Source organism: Coenobita brevimanus, chromosome 26 (assembly GCF_032717465.1).
Source record: "Coenobita brevimanus isolate Jiangsu-jjx chromosome 26, ASM3271746v2, whole genome shotgun sequence".
In the NCBI taxonomy this organism is placed as follows: domain Eukaryota; kingdom Metazoa; phylum Arthropoda; class Malacostraca; order Decapoda; family Coenobitidae; genus Coenobita; species Coenobita brevimanus.
In genome coordinates this window covers 35,873,331-35,892,172 of record NC_136979.1, presented here as the reverse complement: position 1 = coordinate 35,892,172, position 18,842 = coordinate 35,873,331, and the positions used below count along the sequence as shown (strand labels likewise).

The 18,842-nt window shown below is 40.7% G+C and overlaps 1 long non-coding RNA gene across 1 annotated transcript in view; it reads right to left on the bottom strand.

Annotated features, from left to right (window-relative positions):
• Positions 1-18,550, bottom strand: part of LOC145394083 (uncharacterized) — a 35,695-nt gene extending 17,145 nt beyond the window's left edge. Inside the window, exons 1-2 of the long non-coding RNA XR_013896316.1 lie at positions 18,337-18,550; positions 18,113-18,174 (exon numbers count right to left, since the gene is read on the bottom strand). This is a non-coding gene — a long non-coding RNA (uncharacterized LOC145394083). The remainder of the gene's footprint in view (positions 1-18,112; positions 18,175-18,336) is intronic.
• Between the last annotated feature and the right edge of the window lie 292 nt (positions 18,551-18,842).

Sequence of the window (18,842 nt, the reverse complement as noted above, 5' to 3'; positions counted from 1 at the left end):
CTCCCTCATAAACCATTGGTTTCTTCTTACTTAAAAATAGCTAATTTTAGAACATGATGCTCAAAGACACTCACAAAACTCTGCAACTAGTATGCAAAGTCCCTGTTCACTATTAGCAAGCAATACAGCATAATCTTCATACAATTTTGTGATATTTCATCCTTCCATTACCAACTCGACCCCTATCTCTACAACTTGAGTTTTATTCTTTCTCATGAAACCATTCACTGGTATACAGACAATGAATAGCTACTGTGGCCATGGGAGCACCACACATCCTTCTTGCACTCCACCATTATTATTACACCACTAACTCAGACACCCACCTACTATTACAATGCTTCACTACCATCATAATATCTCTTTGCAGCATTCAACAGCTTTCTATCCACATCATACCATATTGTACAGCATGTATGGTTAAACATTCCATACTCCTTGTCTATTCATACTACCACAAACTTTTCTCGGTAAGGTAAATAGTTATTTACAGTCCTTCTTATTTGTTTTCTCCGGTATCTCTCCTAATGCAAATATCTGAACCACACATCCCCTACCATTCCTATAACCACATTATATACTGAGATGGAATAATTTCACTGCATCAAATGTTCAAGCCTAGTAATGCATCTGAAAAATTCATCTGGGGAATTATCTGGCAGAGTGAAACATTACTGTAAAATCTACCTGGTATCTATCTACAGTATATATGCAGGCTGCATCCCCCAAGAAAAGAGAGGTAGCCGAGACAGGACGACACACTCCTAATTTACTCATCCACTCAAATACATTCATTCGCATCTTGGCCCCAAGGGGAGAAGGGACAGATCCTCACCGCACGAGGGTCAACTGCACAGTGTAATCAGTGACATCCACAGCAGGGCCCGACAGCAAAGCTGGTTCACCCCTGCCAAATCATAACGGACCCATCCCCTTACCCGCATCTGACCTGATCAGCTGATCAGATCAAATGTAAGAGAATATCCCCTCAGGGCTGCGTCATCATTTATTCATTCACAATTTCTCTCCAACCATTTCTATCATGTATAAACCATTTCTATTGCTGTAAAAAAAAATAATAACAATAATTTGCTATATACAAACTACTAAATCATTAGTAACACGACAGAAGTTACCAATCATGCGCAGAGTGAAAATGTAGACAAGGTTTGGCATGACAACTGCCTATGTTGAATACAGTGGGCCATCAGTGCACTCATTAATTTTTAATGCAGTTTTTATTGGTGCATGTGAAATAGTAACCCTCCCTTCAGAAAAGCAGTCAGGAATAGTAATCATGTGGGGCTGTGAGACATCACATTTCCAGCTGTGTGTGGCATCACTTCTCTTGAATGTAACTGACTTCAATGTCCAAAACACACACACACACACACACACACACACACACACACACACACACTGTATCTCTCCATTGTGTGTTTTTTACATTTTAGTCTGTTACACCATTTGTGTTGAGAAGGTATTCTGGGTTATCTTGGCAGTAAATCATAAAGAAATTAGAGAAAAATGGTCAGGTACTTCGGCTGAGCAGCCAGTCTGGCTTTCACTAATTTTCTTGTACAGTAGCTACATGATTTGGCTACATGGTTTTGGTTTAGCTATGCAGCTGCTACTCAGGCTGACCACATAAAAATGGAGAGCCCACTATATTTCAACTGAAAAATGTACAAACAACATGTAATTACAGGCAAACCATACGGTAGCATTCTATGGTACTGATAGCACGTCTACAACATAGGCTACACACCAGACTGATGATATGAATATTAGCAGCATAAGGTATTCATCCATCACCCAATTCTTTACTGCCCAATCAAGAGCATAGGAACCGAGGGCCATGCAACTCAGTCCCAACATTTAAGGTGAGGATGACCATCATGAGGGACATTTTGTTAGTAATAAACTTCAATTACTCCTCAGACGTAAATCCTTGCAGACCACATTTAGGCTGCCTTAATCCAAGAGATCACTGACTGTCATTTGGTTTTCTGGTTACCATCCTGCACAGCGAATGGTTTCCTGGGTTACAGTAAACTATGGTATTGAGTTTGTCACTCAGGGTTGAGTCACCTGAAGGCAGCACTACACTGAGTGAGTGGATGATAGGCACCCCTGTCAGTATTATACTTTTACTATACTCTAATTGTTCAGTATTATATTTTTATTTTACTCCAATGGTGATAAGGTACCAATTCTTAAAAAATAATAACTTTTATGATTTTTTGGGGGGTATAACCAATTAATTCCATGGAAGATGTTGCATGCTAATGACTTGGTGTTGACTGAAGAGAATGAAAGGGAAGTGGAAAGAAAATGTAGGAAGTGGTGAAACACAATGGGGAACAAAGGTTTAAGAGTATTGGTAAATATGAATAAAACAAAAGTGATGATATCTAGGGCTGGTGGTGGTACTGTCAAAGCAGAGGGAGTGTGGCCATTTGAAGTTTGCCACATGGGTGTGGTAAGCATTTCTCCATCCTGTGCAGTGTTTGTGATGAGTGTATAAAGACATACAGTGGTATTGGTGGTAGGCTACAAAATAATGCTGATTTCATGTGTGCAGCACATTAGGGAGAGCATGCTGAGATTGTCAGGCACGAAAGGATTCACCTTGCTGGTGGGTCTCTCGAGTGTGTGGAATTTTGCTATTTGGGGGATATGTTATGTGATGGAGGTGAAGGAGTGGCTGGAGGAAGTTCAGAGAGTTGTTATCTCTCCTATCATTGACAGGGTTCTCCTTTCATGCTAGAAGGATTTTCGTATGTGGCATGTGTTATGAGTGTAACGTTGTATCGTAATGAGACCCGGGCAGTAAAGGAAAAGGATATTCATAGGTTCAAACATACAGTAATGACAGTGATGAGATGGATGTGTAGTGCATCCTCGAATGCAAGTCCTCTGGGGGACTAGGACTGCGACTGAAGAGTTGAGAGGAAAGATGGGACTAAAATGTACAGTATTGGTGATGTAATGAGGAGAGGTTGACTGAGATGGTCTGGGCATGCTCCAGGGAAGGAGGATGACAACTGGGTGCTGAAGGTGCTAAGTGTGAACGTCATGGGTAAGGCTGCAAGAGGCAGACCAAAGCGACCTGGGAAAAGGTCACAGAGTGTGACCTCAGGGATAAGACTGAATGGGGAGGCTGCCAGAGACTGAGATGCATAGAAAGTCGCCATTAGGTGACCAAGGCTGATGCACAGAAGTGTGTTGGAGCCTTTATAAATGATACAAACCAATACAATATGATTGCTATAATGCCCAATTTCTCATCATACAGTATGATCATCTTCCTTGCTTATATGACTGCCACAATGCCAAATTTTTTATAAAATCAATCATTATACAGTTTTGAAAAATGTACCTGTCAAAAAAATGGGACTGCTGTGTTTACATGGAGCGGGAGTGGAGGAATGGGGCAGAAAAAAAAAAATCCACTGCCACATCTTAGTTGTGACTGTACCTTACGATTACCTAAATGGAAAAGTTACGGTATCATACCCTGAAAAAAGCTGCTAAAAGCAACTGCTGTACGAATGGGAACCAGAAAGTCTCATGCACTGTAAGATATTCACCTGAGTTCTTTTCCTGAAAATTATGCAATGATTACTGACCACCTGAGCCAAGGAAAAACATGGAGATTACAGATGTGGTATGATGCACATTATCATATGCTTGATCTGCGAAATGTGTAAAAACTATTTACAGAAAGAGAGGGATCTCTTAACCCCTTAACCGCGAGGCGTCACTTTCGTGACGCTTGGGAGCAAGGGATCATACCGCGGGGCGTCACTTTTGATATTCTGTGTTATTTTGAATTTGTCCGGGCTTTCAAGTGGTGGCTTGTATCATCTATCAGTACTGCCAATGTCCAACAATTGTCAGCACTCCTAATCTCATCTGTACTCCCATCCATTGTTGACAATTTAGCCATTTCTCCCCGTTCTTGACTCCCCTCCCTACCTCCCCTCCATTACCCTATCCTCTCACCTGTCCAGCCGTGCTACGCTAAGTAAATAATCTTCCCTGGAATTTTTCACTGATTTCATCCATTGAAATAAGCCCTATGCCCTATTCTTATACCAAATAATATATACAAGAAAGAAATAAGGTAAGTATGAGTGCCATACACCTAGAATTGGCTAATTATCACCTGACAACACCTCACATGCACTCGTTCACTAATTTTCGCTGTTTATTTCCCCTTGAAATATGCCGTATAATCTATTTTCGTAATAAAAATATATATAAGAAAGGAAGGGAGAAGCCTAAGTGATATTTACATTCACCTGGAACTACCTAATTATTGCAGGCCACCACACTGTATTCTACGCCAAGTAAATCTTCCCTGGAATTTTCCACTGATTTCATCCATTGAAATAAGCCCTATGCCCTATTCTTATACCAAATAATATATACCAAAAAGAATAAGGTAAGTGATAGTGCCATACACCTGGAATTGGCTAATTATCACCTGACAAGACCTCACGTGCACTCGTTCGCTGTTTATTTCCCCTTGAAATATGCTGTATAATCTATTTTCGTAATAAATATACATATAAGGAGGGAAGGGAGAAGCCTAAGTGATATTTACATTCACCTGGAACTACCTAATTTATTATGTATTGTCTTGGTTTCCTGCCAATCATTTCATTGCTATATATTAGCAGGTCTCACAAGGCTAAAGTTGGTAGTATTGCACTCACCCTAGCCAGGCGGCAGGAGGCCACCACTATCAGTTCAAGGTCGTCTTTCAAAGTGAGGGTATGTCTGATTCGCTCCTGCTAACATCCGCCCCTTTTTAGCCCCATGCAAAAGGGTCCTGTGACCTTTACCCCCTACTAAACCTCGTGTGGAAAGAGGGAAAGGGCTGACAGTTGATAAAGAGTGACTATGATCTTTTTATTGAGTAAAACAGTGTAAGTGGAATTGTAAATAATGTGTAAATAATGTGTAAACAGCAAGTGAAAGCAATGAATGTAAATATACATGAACAGTGGAAAATAGTTTCATAAGTTACTTCAAGTGACAGTGCATAACAGTATAAATAAAATAGAAATGTAAATAATGTAAATAAAATGAGAAAGTAAACAGAAATGTAAATGAGTAGTATTATAAGAATACGAGTATATACCCTCGGAGTAATGAAAGTGAAAGTTTCACTCTAGCATGTATGAATACTATGAGTTATGAGAGTGAAGGTGAAAGTGACATTCACTCTCATTGCTAGTATACAGGACGAGAAAGTGAATGCAACGTATTTTACTGAAAGAAATTGAATGCCTACAGTGACAATAAACTACTATTACTGAAGGAAACTTATGGATAAAGACTGTAGATAAACCAGTATATAAGTGTTATATAGTAATATAAACTATGAGTGTTTTTATGAATAATAAATGACAGAACACCAGCGGTGAACTAGCGCAAGTGGGAAGGTCATACGCCCTCACAATTTTCATTCCTTACACAGTGTTTTTTTTTTGGAGTATGGATTCCAAACTATTTGAGAATCATAGAATAGTGTTTCTAGTGATAATATCAGACTGTGGTAATCATATTACGGGTTGGGAAGTGTAAAGTGGAGACTTTGTTACCCAACTTCAGAGGTCTCCACAAGTCCTACAGTACTTGACAAAAGCTCAACAAACACCCCAGGAGAAAGCTGAAGGTATGTAACATAAGCATATATGATTTTAATATTCTAGGACTAATAACTGATTTTTGGCAAATATTTTTAGAGAGTCTATCGGAGCGCGAATATGCCCACGGGAGCTGCAAGAAAAAGCAAAACAAGCCCGCAGTTAAAGGGTTAATGTCTTCATCATTATGGACCTGGCAAAGGCACATGGTAGAGTTATCCAAGAGGCTTTATGATACTCTACAATTATTGGGGGAGTGTACTGTATATGTATTTTATCAGGCACAGTGAAGACTTTTAATCAAATAAGTAGATCTTTCGTGCAAGTACCGACAGGACCAGAGAAGAGTGAAAGTCTAAGGAGGGTGGAGCTATGTCATGGATGAGTGATACATCTTCATGAATGTTTCGTCTGCTTTCATGGATGGACCAGCAATGGGAGGTAGAAGTAAGAGATATCAGGGTACTGGAGAGAGGAGCAAGCTGAAAGGAGGCAGGGTGAGGGGTGGGACCTGGAAGTAAGTCAGATATGTGCAGATGAGCTAGAGAGAGCAGGAATATGAGAATAAAAGTAAGAAAAACCATAGCTACTGGCAACGAAATACAGGCAGACCCTGAGATACGATAACCCTAGATATTACATCCCAGCAGCGTGATGGGGTAGATATACCACCCTAACCCACTAAACGATGGCCAACCCCTGGTATAACTTTTTTTTTTTTTTTTAACCAATTTTGATGATATTTTAGACTTAAATTTTGTGTTTAGGCTGATTTATAAACTGTTTTTAGACTTAGATTAATGTGTTTTAGTCATGTGTGGGGTGAACATTTCATTTTGGGATATAGTTTACTAAATTTGATTTTTTTCCCAACTTATTTTTGATGATTTTCAGATTTTATTTTTGGGTTTAGGTGAGTTCTAAACTGCTTTTAGGTTTAGTTTAGCTTGTTTTAAAGCTATTGGGGGTTTAGGTTAGCTAGAAACTTGTTTTTGGATTCACTTGGGCGGGTTTAGGATTTGGCTGGGGAGGAACCCCAAGGCTCAAAAATGCATCCCTATATTTTATGTTAAATCTACCCCGATATATGATACCCCACCTGGCGATGGATTTTTACTTAACCAATTGCATCGTTAAACCGGGGTATGCCTGTACAGGTTACTGGGGAAAAGACAGAGAACAATGATATGACAGTGAGGATGGTGTGGAGAAACTAGAATGTGTTTGGAGATGGATACAGAACCAGATGGGATTCTGGGATCTGATGTACCATTATATACTGTACACTATAGCATGGAAGAAAAGGCAAAAGTAGTCTACGGTAAATCCTCATTACAGTATATACTACATTAATGCTTTTTATTTTTCTATGTAAGGGCATCTTTTGGAGTGGCCAGATTAGTTAGTCACTTCCAGAGGATTTTCACACACAAAGTGCTTCACTTTTGTAGTCTATAGCAACACTGTATATTACTGTCATACTAGACCCACATCTGTCTTTGTGTTCGGTACCTTTCAATATATCCACAGCAAGGTAGTAATCCCTCCACTATCCGATGTAATAGAGCCAAAGGCATGTCTGGAAAGTGGTCCTGTCCGGAAAGTGGGCCCCTGTCTGCTGGGCTGGTACTTGTGGACCCTAACCCAGCCTAACTTTGAAAACCACCTAAATAACTCCCTACCAGACACTTATTTAAACCTATTTAAGACCCTATTCACACCAATAATGGACATAAAGCATGAAATAAATGAAAAGGAACCAGAGAATGAGGAATTAGAAGTGAGTATGGAAAATACTTAGGCCTAGCAGCATGTCTGTGGCCGCCTCCTCTAACTCTCTAAGGTTCTGGTTGTTGTGAAAATGCTCTTTAAGCACATACAGTAATCCAGTGTTGTGCTACACTTAATTCTTTGCACTGTGAGTTACAATTGTTTAACACTGCACATTCGTCTTAACTGAACCACACCAGTTTCAACTACCATTCCAACCGTCACTTTGCACTCCACACTCACTCCACAGTTAATCCTTTGCACTCTAAATTCTAATTTCATAACACTGCACAACACTGTAAATTCCCATGTGGTCTAGTGGCGTGGTACTGCGGTTTATTCATTGTTTATTCACAAAAAACGAGGATGTGCAGCATCGATTACGATGGACGTCTTCCCTGAACGAAGTTTAGGCAGTAACTGGGAACAGGGTTGCCAGATCTGAACTCTGCCACATTACCAAACTCCTCAATTTTCATTACCAAATTCTTAAAGGAAGCATTTATTCTTCACTAATTATATATACAAGTGTAAATAAATGTAATCACTCTCCTTATAATTAACAGCATGTTGATTATTTTCACTCTATGTAGGCTAGCAGATTAATCAGAGAGCAGACAATCCACCATCTCCATCCTGTGTATCATCATATATGTGAAATATCCGTTTGGTAATGCATTATTCTGATTCATTACCAAACGAATTTTTCATTACCAAATTGGCCCACATTTAGTAATGAAAAATACCAAATGGCAACCCTGACAGGGGAGGGGGGAGGAAGGAAGGGGTGAAGGGTCCGTGGTGTAACAGCTGTTCAGTGCCGCGTGGCAGTTTCAAATTACGGGTGGGAAAAAAATTCGGATTTTGCGGGGATTTTTTTCATTTTTGGCCATTTTTGGGTTCCGGAGGTCCAGGCCCACAATGTCCGGTAAGTGGGGTGTCCGGAAAGTGGGCGTCCAGAAAGTACAGGGATTACTGTGTGTGTGTGTGTACTGTATATATATATATATATATATATATATATATATATATATATATATAGGGTGTTCCAGAAATATGTGCCGAAAATCTGGGGATGTATTCCTGACACATAATTGAATGTAAATTACTAAATGACCATATTGGCAATTCTCAATAGTTTTCGAGTTACAGCACCTCAGAGGTCTGCCAGGAATGTGTTTAAATCCAGGGATTGTACAAAATGTCTGAGACAGATGTGAAATTACTTAACGACCATAAAGTAATACGGCACACAGCAAAGTTGACAAATTTGTCAGGAAAGTGCCGAAAGCTGTAGAATGTACAGTATGTGATAGCCTGTACATAAGTTAGTAATAAGAATCGTAATGATACGTTCGTGTGTGCAGTATCAGATAGTGTTACCACCCTTTACGTGGTAACATGCCATAAACGACAAAGGTGTTATTGGGTGGTTGAGTGGGGATGGTGTATGAGGAAGGAAGGGTGGGGGTGGCGAACCAGGAAGGTGATGTCGAGGAGTAGTGGAAGGACGGGTGTTCACTCACCCAGCAACACCCGTCTACCAGAGATCGAGAGCTGAACGTGTGGATCAATCAGTTTTAGAGAACCACGCGCAAGCAGACATGGAGCAATACTGCAATGGTGACTATGCAGATATGCACCTGACACTGGGTGAAGCTAGGGGTAATGCTGCGGCAGCAGTATGGCTGTATAGGGAACGTTATCCGAACCGCAGAGTGCCACACTGGCAAACATTTCTCGCAGTTGATCGTCGTATACGTGAGACTGGTACCGTTCGTCAACGTGCAATTCCGGGTGACAGAGGACGACCATGGGATATTCACATGGACAAGAGGACCGGATACTACAAATGATTGAGGATGATCCTCAAATAAGTACTCGACAGACTGCTCATGCTCTGCAGCTGCCAGTGGTGACAGTGTGGCGGACTCTACATCAACATCATCTACATCCATACCACCATCAGAAAGTACAAGTTTTAACTGATGTGGACTATTTTCCAAGGATGCAGTTTTGCCAGTGACTGTTAAGGAGGCATGCTGAAAACTGACAATTTCCAGCACTTGTGCTGTTTACTGATGAGGCAACATTCGGGGGAGATGGCACCATTAATTTACATAACCAGCATACTTGGTCTGGTGACAACCCACATGTAATGGCTCGACGAGGTCATCAGGTACGATTTACAATCAATGTATGGGCAGGCATCATTGGTGACTATCTGATTGGTCCATACCTTCTACCCCAGCGGCTGAATGGTGCAACATACAGACGTTTTCTTGAGGACACACTACCACTGGTGCTGGAGGATGTGCCCATTGGAATACGGAGAAGGATGTGGTTTCAGCATGATGGTGCTCCGGCCCATTATTGGCATATTACAAGGGATTACTTAAATTATGTGTTTCCTGGACGATGGATTGGGCGAGGCGGCCCAGTGTCATGGCCACCTCGGTCTCCTGACATCACTCCCCTGGACTTCTACCTGTGGGGACACATTAAAAGCGAAGTGTACGCTACAGACGTTCCAAACCGTGAGGAATTGTGGCGCCGTGTGGAGGACAGCGCGGCACGTGTACGAAACAATCCTGGGGTCTTCGAACGTGTGCGTCAGTCACTTCTGCGACGGGCTGCAGCGTGCATCGAGCAAGGAAGGCGGAATTTTGAACATTTACTGTAAATGTTATTGTCATACTGGAAATACTGTTTTATTTTGTTAATACATCACGTTGTCCTTGATAAATGTTTCATTTACGAGCAATTCCCGGAGTCAAAAACATTCAAGCAGACCTGTTAAGTGCTGTAACTCGAAAACTATTGAGATTTGCTAATATGGTCATTTAGTAATTTACATTCAATTATGTGTCAGGAATACATCCCTTGATTTTCGGCACACATTTCTGGAACACCCTGTATACAGTACCCTCGCGTCCAACACGGTAATATTGTCATGCATGGGTCCCGTGCTGGACCAAAAACGTGTTGGACAAACAACAGAGCTTATAGGGAAAAATGAATTATGTCAGCAACCCTAGGAAAAGTCACCCTATATACCTACCATATACCTATACATATATTGGTACTACTGTAATTATAATAAATGGTACTGTGCTATGAATGATAACTAACCTTTTAGGATAGTGTTGGTGGGCTTGCTGGGAATGGAAGGTGGTATCCAAGGCTGTAGGCAGTCCTACTGGGTCCCCGGAGGATGGCTGCTAGCATCACTAGCGGGTAATGGCTGCTGCTCCTCCTCAACCTCCCTCATAAATCCTTCGAAATCACACTCAGAATTACTATCTTCGTCCACAGCCATGGAAGGTCCTGCTTCTGCCTGTCCTAGCACTCTGCAAGCCTTCACTGCTGCCAGGATCTTGTCTTGGTTTTTTATTATGGTCCTCACGTTGGCTTCATTCATGTCGTAGGCCTTGGCAATGTCCACTTTCCTCTCCCCTTTCTTCTTCTTCTCGATGCTTTCTAGCTTGGTGGCCTAAGGGAGGTGCCGCCGCTTCTTGGGGTTCTCATAAGGCTTCCTAGGCATCGTGAGCAGGGTAAAATGCAGTAACAAGGGCAGAAAATCCAGCAAGAAAAAAGCACTTTCCAATGCAAATTATGTGACTGAGTGGCATTGTGGCGAGAGAAATTTAAACAAAACATCAAGTGAGAGCTGAAGCGTTTTTTATTGGGCGACATCACGATCACCTCACGATAGTGGGCGGGGGAGGCTACTTGATCGGAAGTTTTTATTGGCTGTCAGCACAGCCAGCATCACGGGAACGTCCAGTAGGACCGTGTTGGACCAGGGGTGATCGTGCTAGAAGCGAACTCTGCGGATTTCGCCCACTTCTCAGAGCTCCATTCGTGTTATGCTAATGCACCCGTGTTATAGTAATTAAACCGAATTAAATCTTACTAATTATTGCTCTCCGTGCTGGACACGAATCGTGCTGGATTAACGCATGTTGGACGCGAGGGTACTGTATATATGTATATTGTATGTATAGAGAGAGAGAGAGAGATACAGCATACATAAATATATATATATATATATATATATATATATAAGCAACGTTGGGTCTGGTTAGTACTTGGATGGGTGACCACCTGGGAACACCAGATGCTGTTGGCATCCCTACGTGTCAAGTGGGGTTGGTGGAGGATTAGTGCCCCTCCCTGTAAAACAATTAACTCTAAGCCCTTGTCCACCCCGTCTGGGATACATGGCGTCTGGCAATGAATGAATGAATGAATGAATGAATGAATATATATATATATATATATATATATATATATATATATATATATATATAGCTGTATATATATATATATACTGTGTATATATATATATTTATTTACATGAATATAAATTTATATACTGTTTATATATATTTATATATATATATCCCTACGTGTCAAGTGGGGTTGGTGGAGGATTAGTGCCCCTCCCTGTAAAACAGTTAACTCTAAGCCCTTGATCACCCCGTTTGGGATACATGGCGTCTGGCAATGAATGAATGAATATATATATATATAAACAGATACTGAAAAGATTATGACAAGGTTTATGCCTCATCACTGTGCAACTTACTTCCAATACCGGTACCCAAATGGATCACAGACACCTAATACATAAAGGGCAGGTTAGGGTACACTTGCATTGGCAATTATATTCAACACAAGGTCACTGTGTTGCCATTACGGATTTTAGTATTATCTTGGACCTTCACCCAACCAACAACACTAAAATTTTATTGGTTTACAACCGAGTATTTGCAGTTCCATTTATATATGTATATATATATATATATATATATATATATATGTACAGTAACTTCTCAAATAAGGCGAGGGTTAGGTTCCTGGAGAGGTCGCATTAGTTAAAAACGTGTTTTTTAAACATAATTTTCCCATAAGAAACAATGGTAACATTGGGGGTTACATTCCTGGACTCTGGGAAAGTCAACCCATTTGGGGAGTTATGCTACTCTAAACTTAAAAGCAACAATATTAATCTGAAGGAAAATCCACGTAAAAAACAAAAACAGTATATCTGGGGAGAAATAAACAACATTTGAGCCCTAGTTGGGCTGAAGCGTTGTTTACTTCTCCCCAAATACATACTGTTTTCATTTTTTACGTGGATTCTCTTTCAATTCTGCTTCATTCATGGCATTGTGAAAGTTCCTCAACATTATTAACGCATTAGTAGGTCATAAAAACACTACAGTAAAAGCAACATTTTCATTACAGTATGTAGTCACAAACAATAACAACACACAGCCTCACTTCATCTATGCATCACTCGTCATCTGCTGCTGTCCCTCCTTACCCCGCTACTCCACCTCCCACCGCTCCCCACCCTAAATTTGTTGTCTCTCCTCGCTCTGCTGTTCTTCCTCTTCCTCTTCCACTGACTCCTGTGCTACTGGTGATGAAGATAATTCCCTTAAGTTTTCTGCCTTCTTCATAAAGAACTGCTCTATCTTGGTCTGAGTGGTTTTCTTCTTTCTGTTCTGCAGCATCAAGTTGTAACAATTTAGATCTACCATCACTTTCCTGGCCAAATTTTGTCCGAAAATGAGCCAAAATGCTCAGAATGGGGCCAAACTTCATTTTCGAATACTATAGTTCGAATAAAACCAGTTTAAGCAACAGACAAATAAAAAATTGTATTTATGCATAAACTGCCACACACGGTCTATCAGCTCGGGACTGTCCAAGGCGCGCACGGCTAATTTGAAACCCTCACGTACATGTAAAGTCGCATTAAATCGAGAAACCCTTGTTAGTTAAATATATCTCCTTAAATATTTGCTTGTGTTAAAACGAAAACGCATTTTTTTAAACTCGTGTTAGTTGAGAGGTAACTGTATATAGTATACAGTGACCCCTGTACTTTCCAGACGCCCACTTACTGGACTCCCCACTTACTGGACATTGTGGGCCTGGACCTTCAAAACCCAAAAATGGACAAAATAAGAAAAAGATCCCCCCAAAATCCGAATTTTTTCCCACCTGTACTTTGAAATTGCCGCGTGGCGCCAAACAGCTGTTTGCACCATGGCCCCTTCACCCCTTCCTTCCTCCCCCTTCCCCCTCCCCAGTCACAGTTGGCATTTGGTATTTTTCATTACCAAATGTGGGCCAATTTGGTACTGAAAAGTTTGTTTTTTAGTGAATCAACATGATCCATTTCACATGTATAAAGATACAGAGAATGAAGATGGTGGACTGTCTGCTTTCTTTGATTAAGCTGCTGCCATACATAGTGCAAAAATAAACATGCTGCTGATTATAAGGAGAGTGATTATTTCCACTGTAAATATAATTAGTGAAGAATAAATGCTTCCTTTAAGAATTTGATAATGAAAAGTTAAATTTGATAATGAAAATTGAGGAGTTTGGTAATATGGCCAAGCTCTGATCTGGCAACCCTGTCCCCAGTTACTGCCTAACCTTCGTTCAGGGAAGATGTCCATCGTAATGGATGCTGCACGTGCTCGTTTTTTTACGAATAAACATTGAATAAACTGCAATACCTCGCCACCATACCACATGGGAATTTACAGTGTTGTGCAATGTTAAGAAATTAGAATTTAGAGTGCAAAGGATTAAGTGTGGAGTGAGTGTGGAGTGCAAAGTGGCGGTTGAAATTGGCGTGGTTCAATTAAGAAGAATGTGCAGTAATAAACAGTTATAACTCACAGTGCAAAGAATTAAGTGCTGCACAACACTGGATTACTGTACGTGCTTCAAGAGCATTTTCACAACTAACAGAGCCTTAGAGAGTTCGAGGAGGCGGCCACAGACATGCTGTAAGTACAGTACCCTGTACACTGCTAGGCCTAAATATTTTCCATAATTCTAATTCCTCATTCTCTGGTTTCTTTTCATTTATTTCAAGCTTTATGTCCACTATTGGTGTGAATAGGGTTTTTAACCTCTTAATCACCCGGATCTTTTCATTTATTTCATGCTTTATGTCCATTATTGGTGTGAATAGGGTTTTTAACCTCTTAACCCCGGGTGACGACATATGTCGTCATTACGTAAAAAGTCCCTCACCCTGGGTGACAACATATGTCGTCCAAACAAATTTCAAAATACCCGGGCATTGGAGTGGCGGGATCACGTTGTCACATGATGTTGCCACCTTCACTGTTTCCATATACTACCACCCACGCAGCCATGCTTGCCACAGTCAGTTACCCTTTGACCACAGATAAGTGAACATGTCGCGCTGTCGCTCTCCCAGCCCGTCACTCGCCACCGCGCCACTTTCGACTGACGAACCTGGCCTCTCAACTTCGACCCCTTATAAAAAGGAGCCAAAGAAGGGGAAAATGGCTGCTCTCTCTGAAAAAGTACTTTCATTTGACACCTACCGGTAGTTTTTTTATTTTAGGTTAAGTGGTTTTTTTTTGGTGAATTTTTAAAAAGTAGGTAAATTTTGGCGATTATGCCCGGGTGAGCGGGTAGGCGGTCGAAAATATGTCCGGGGTTTAAGGGTTACCGGTAACAGGTTTAAATAAGTGCTATGCATGTCCGATAGGGAGTTATTTAGGTGGCTTTCAAAGTTAGGCTGGGTTAGGGTCATAAGTACCAGTCCAGCAGTCAGAGGCCCACTTTCCGGACAGGACCACTTTCTGGACATGCTTTTGGTTCTATTATATCGGATAGTGGAGGGATTACTGTATATATATAACTGACTCTATCGATATGTTTATATGAAGCTACAAAACGTGGTGAATGTTTTTGGCGTATCAGATACAGCCAGGATTCCGGGCGCTTGAATGATGAGTGAATGGAAGCATGTGCCACTGCAGTGGAAAAATTTGGGCTGTCTGGACACTGCTACTCCTCTTCCTGTCCTAGGGTGGGAAAGGAGGTCCAGATAATAATGATGATGATATATATGTACTTGTTCATACTGTATATTCAGTGAATGGTGGGGGGGAGATTCTCCAGTTCCAAAATTTGTACATTATTTCAATTATACTGAATTTGGATAGGTCTGGCTGGGTTACATAGGTTTTTAGGTTAGCTTAGGTTAGGTCAGGTTATGTAAGGTTCAATTATGCTTGGTTAAGTATTTACAGAAGCACAATTTCCCTGAATTGTACAAGTAGTGAGCACATTAATTTCAGTATCCATTTCTTGGGTGTAAATCCAAAAATGCCAACGGCCATACCACGTTGAGTACACCGCTTCCCGTCCGATCAGCGAAGTTAAGCAACGTTGGGTCTGGTTAGTACTTGGAGTCAAGTGGGGTTGGTGGAGGATTGGTGCCCCTCCCTGTAAAAACAATTGACTCTAGGCCCTTGGCCACCCCGTTTGGGATACATGGCATCTGGCAATGAATGAATGATATGAAATCCAAAAATTTACCCATGCTTCCCTGTACTGTATTTTCCCAGGGTATTCAAAACTGTTAATAGGCATTTCTACAACTTTTTATGCCTACTATTATGATAATCAAGATACCAGTATGTTTTAATTTCAAAAATGGAATTTTGCATTAAATGAATAAGACATCTAGATAATGACCAATACAGTGTACAGGGTAACTGCATTTCTAGAAATTACCCATATTCAACAACTATGCAATAAGACAAACAGGGATCAATATTTACTTTATGGGCTGCTCTTTTTCTGTGATATTCCTCCTTCCAAATAACTTGTTTTTTTCCCAGTGGGGCAATTTGACACCGTAGATTGTTAGAAATGTGTTTTTCGATGACTAACTTGATAAGAGCAGAGGGAAAATAAAGACCAGAAGTATGAGAGAGGGCAGTATTTGGATGCGTCCTGTTCTGTTGTTTGCATATGATAATGTATTGTTAAGTGACAATGAAGGGGGGTTGCAAGGCTTGGTGAATAAGTCTGTGAGTGTATGCAAGATATGGAATCTAAAGATGAATGGAGGGAGTAATAAAGTTGTGGTTTTCAAGAGAAAGGAAGTCCCTGAATGCACTATGAGGCTGGATACAAAGGATCTGGAAAATGTGAGTGCATTTAAGTACTGTACTTGGGTAGTGTGATGACCAAGGATGTAAGTTTGGAGAATGAAGTGCTTGAAATGGTACAGCAGGGAAGAAAGGTTGATGGTTCACTGAAAGCAGTGGTAAGAAAGAGGATGTGAGCATGGGGGGGAAAAAAAAAAAAAAAAAAAAAAAAAAAGTCATTTCATGATAGTATTGTGATCCCCACTCTAACATATGTAAGTGAAGTTTGGACCTTGTTGGAAGGACACAAGTCAAGAGTGTGAGCTGTGAAACTGAGTTTCTCAGAGGGGCATATGGAATCACAGTACATACACAGACTGACAAATAAGGACGTAAAAGAGCGCTGTGGTGTGGATATGGATGTGATAGAAAGTGTTAGGAGAAATACACTGAGATGGTTTGGAAATGTGGAGAGGATGGAGTGTGAGACTAACTAAAAGTGTATGTGAATGAGATGGAGGGGGAAGAAGAAGAGGAAGGCTGGGGATGAGATGGAGGGATGGAGAAGAGAGGTACCTATACAAGAGAAGGGGGTGTAAGTTGAGAGGAAGGCAATGAAATGGAGGGAGACAGGGCAACATGGAGGCGATTTGTTTGTGGCCACCCTTTACGGGACAAAAGTGTCTGGCTATAGATAGTTCGGCTTCTTAGGAATCTGGTGTTATGATCTTTAGGGACTATACCATACGTTAATGGTGCTAAAATTCCGGTATAACTTTAGAAGTAACCAACGTTACCAATTTTCATTATATTACGTCCCTGAACTATTCTAACTAAGACTTACCTTTTAAGCCTAGTTTGAGTTGGGGGAGCAAATTCTGTAGGGGTAGTCATATAGTAACTTAGGTTAGGCTATCGCTCAGCAGTGGATGAATGTCGCGCCATATTGACTGGTGCAGGCGTGTGCATTCGGTCTTATGTCAGGCTGAACTATTCTAACTAAGACTTACCTTTTAAGCCTAGTTTGAGTTGGGGGAGCAAATTCTGTAGGGGTAGTCATATAGTAACTTAGGTTAGGCTATCGCTCAGCAGTGGATGAATGTCGCGCTATATTGACTGGTGCAGGCGTGTGCATTCGGTCTTATGTCAGGCCCTAGGTTAGGTTGTTAGTTTGGGTTCGTTTAATGCAAAATAATGTGTTTTTAATTAATTTTTGATCTTGATTTTGGGGGATAACCCCTCTTTTGGAAATCTTACTCAAAATTCCAAAAAGGGGATTTTCCCCCCAAAATGAAGATCAAAACTAATTAAAACACAGTATTTTGCATTGGAAAACACAAAAATAATAAAAGAAAACGTTGTTACTTCTAAAAATTTACTAAAATTCCTAAAATGTGTATTGTCCACTTGTGAAATAATACCACATTATCTAGCAAAGGGACCTGTTTTAGTTGCACTTACGGATGCAGGAATACTGGGGAAGCATTCTTTCCCATCCCACTCCCAAGGGGGATGGTGAAAGAAGAGAAAACTGTTAAAATATAGGAGCCCATAAGGTAAATAATGACCCATATCATTAAGTCAGTGCAGCTAAAACTGCCATCATGCTTAAGTGGATAACAGTAAACATGCTGGAAATAGGCCTATAACTTTACAGGCTGGTCTGGCAAAAACATCTAAGATGTTGCACTTTTTTACTATATGGCAAGATGCAATTCCCAAACAGTGACTTACCCTGTGCACATGAAGTTCAGACAATAACACCTCAAGGTCAGGCACCACCGGTTACTGGATCTCTGAAATAAACCTTATCATGAGGATTACATTTTGACTGTCATGCTTGGCTAGCAGAAATTAAGTGCTTGAAAAGTGTCAGTCATCAGTGCTGTGTCAGTCATCAGTGCTACATTATTATAATTCTCATGACAAGGAAATAATGTAAAATATCTCATGACAACCTTAATTTGTGACGCTATGAGAGGTTACCACTTCAGTTCTTGCTTGCCACAGAAATTGCTTGCAGTCTAGTTACTCCACTCTCTTTCGTTTCTTTATATTTTAGATTACAACCTTTATGAGGTATAGCAATACTGCGAACAGATTTTACTATAAGTGTTTGTGCTTGAAAATGTATGGAAAACAATAAAAACAATAAATTGACATGTAAGCCCCCCCCCCCAGCACTAGCTGCCTACTGGTACAATGATATGGCTAACTTTTCTGCCTCTGAGGACAACGGGACAGCCGATACCAATGCAGCGATTTTTATGGGCGGAGGTTGCTCGCTGGCTAATGTGTAGCGCTTTAGTTACGTGAGCTGAGCTTTACCTGTGTTCAGTACTCACAATGGGGATTAATATTAAACTCAGTCTGAGAGAGAGAGAGGAGTGTATTAACAAAATGTATTAACACTGTATCCAACATATTCACAACTGGTTCACAAGGGGAGAATTACATAGTATTT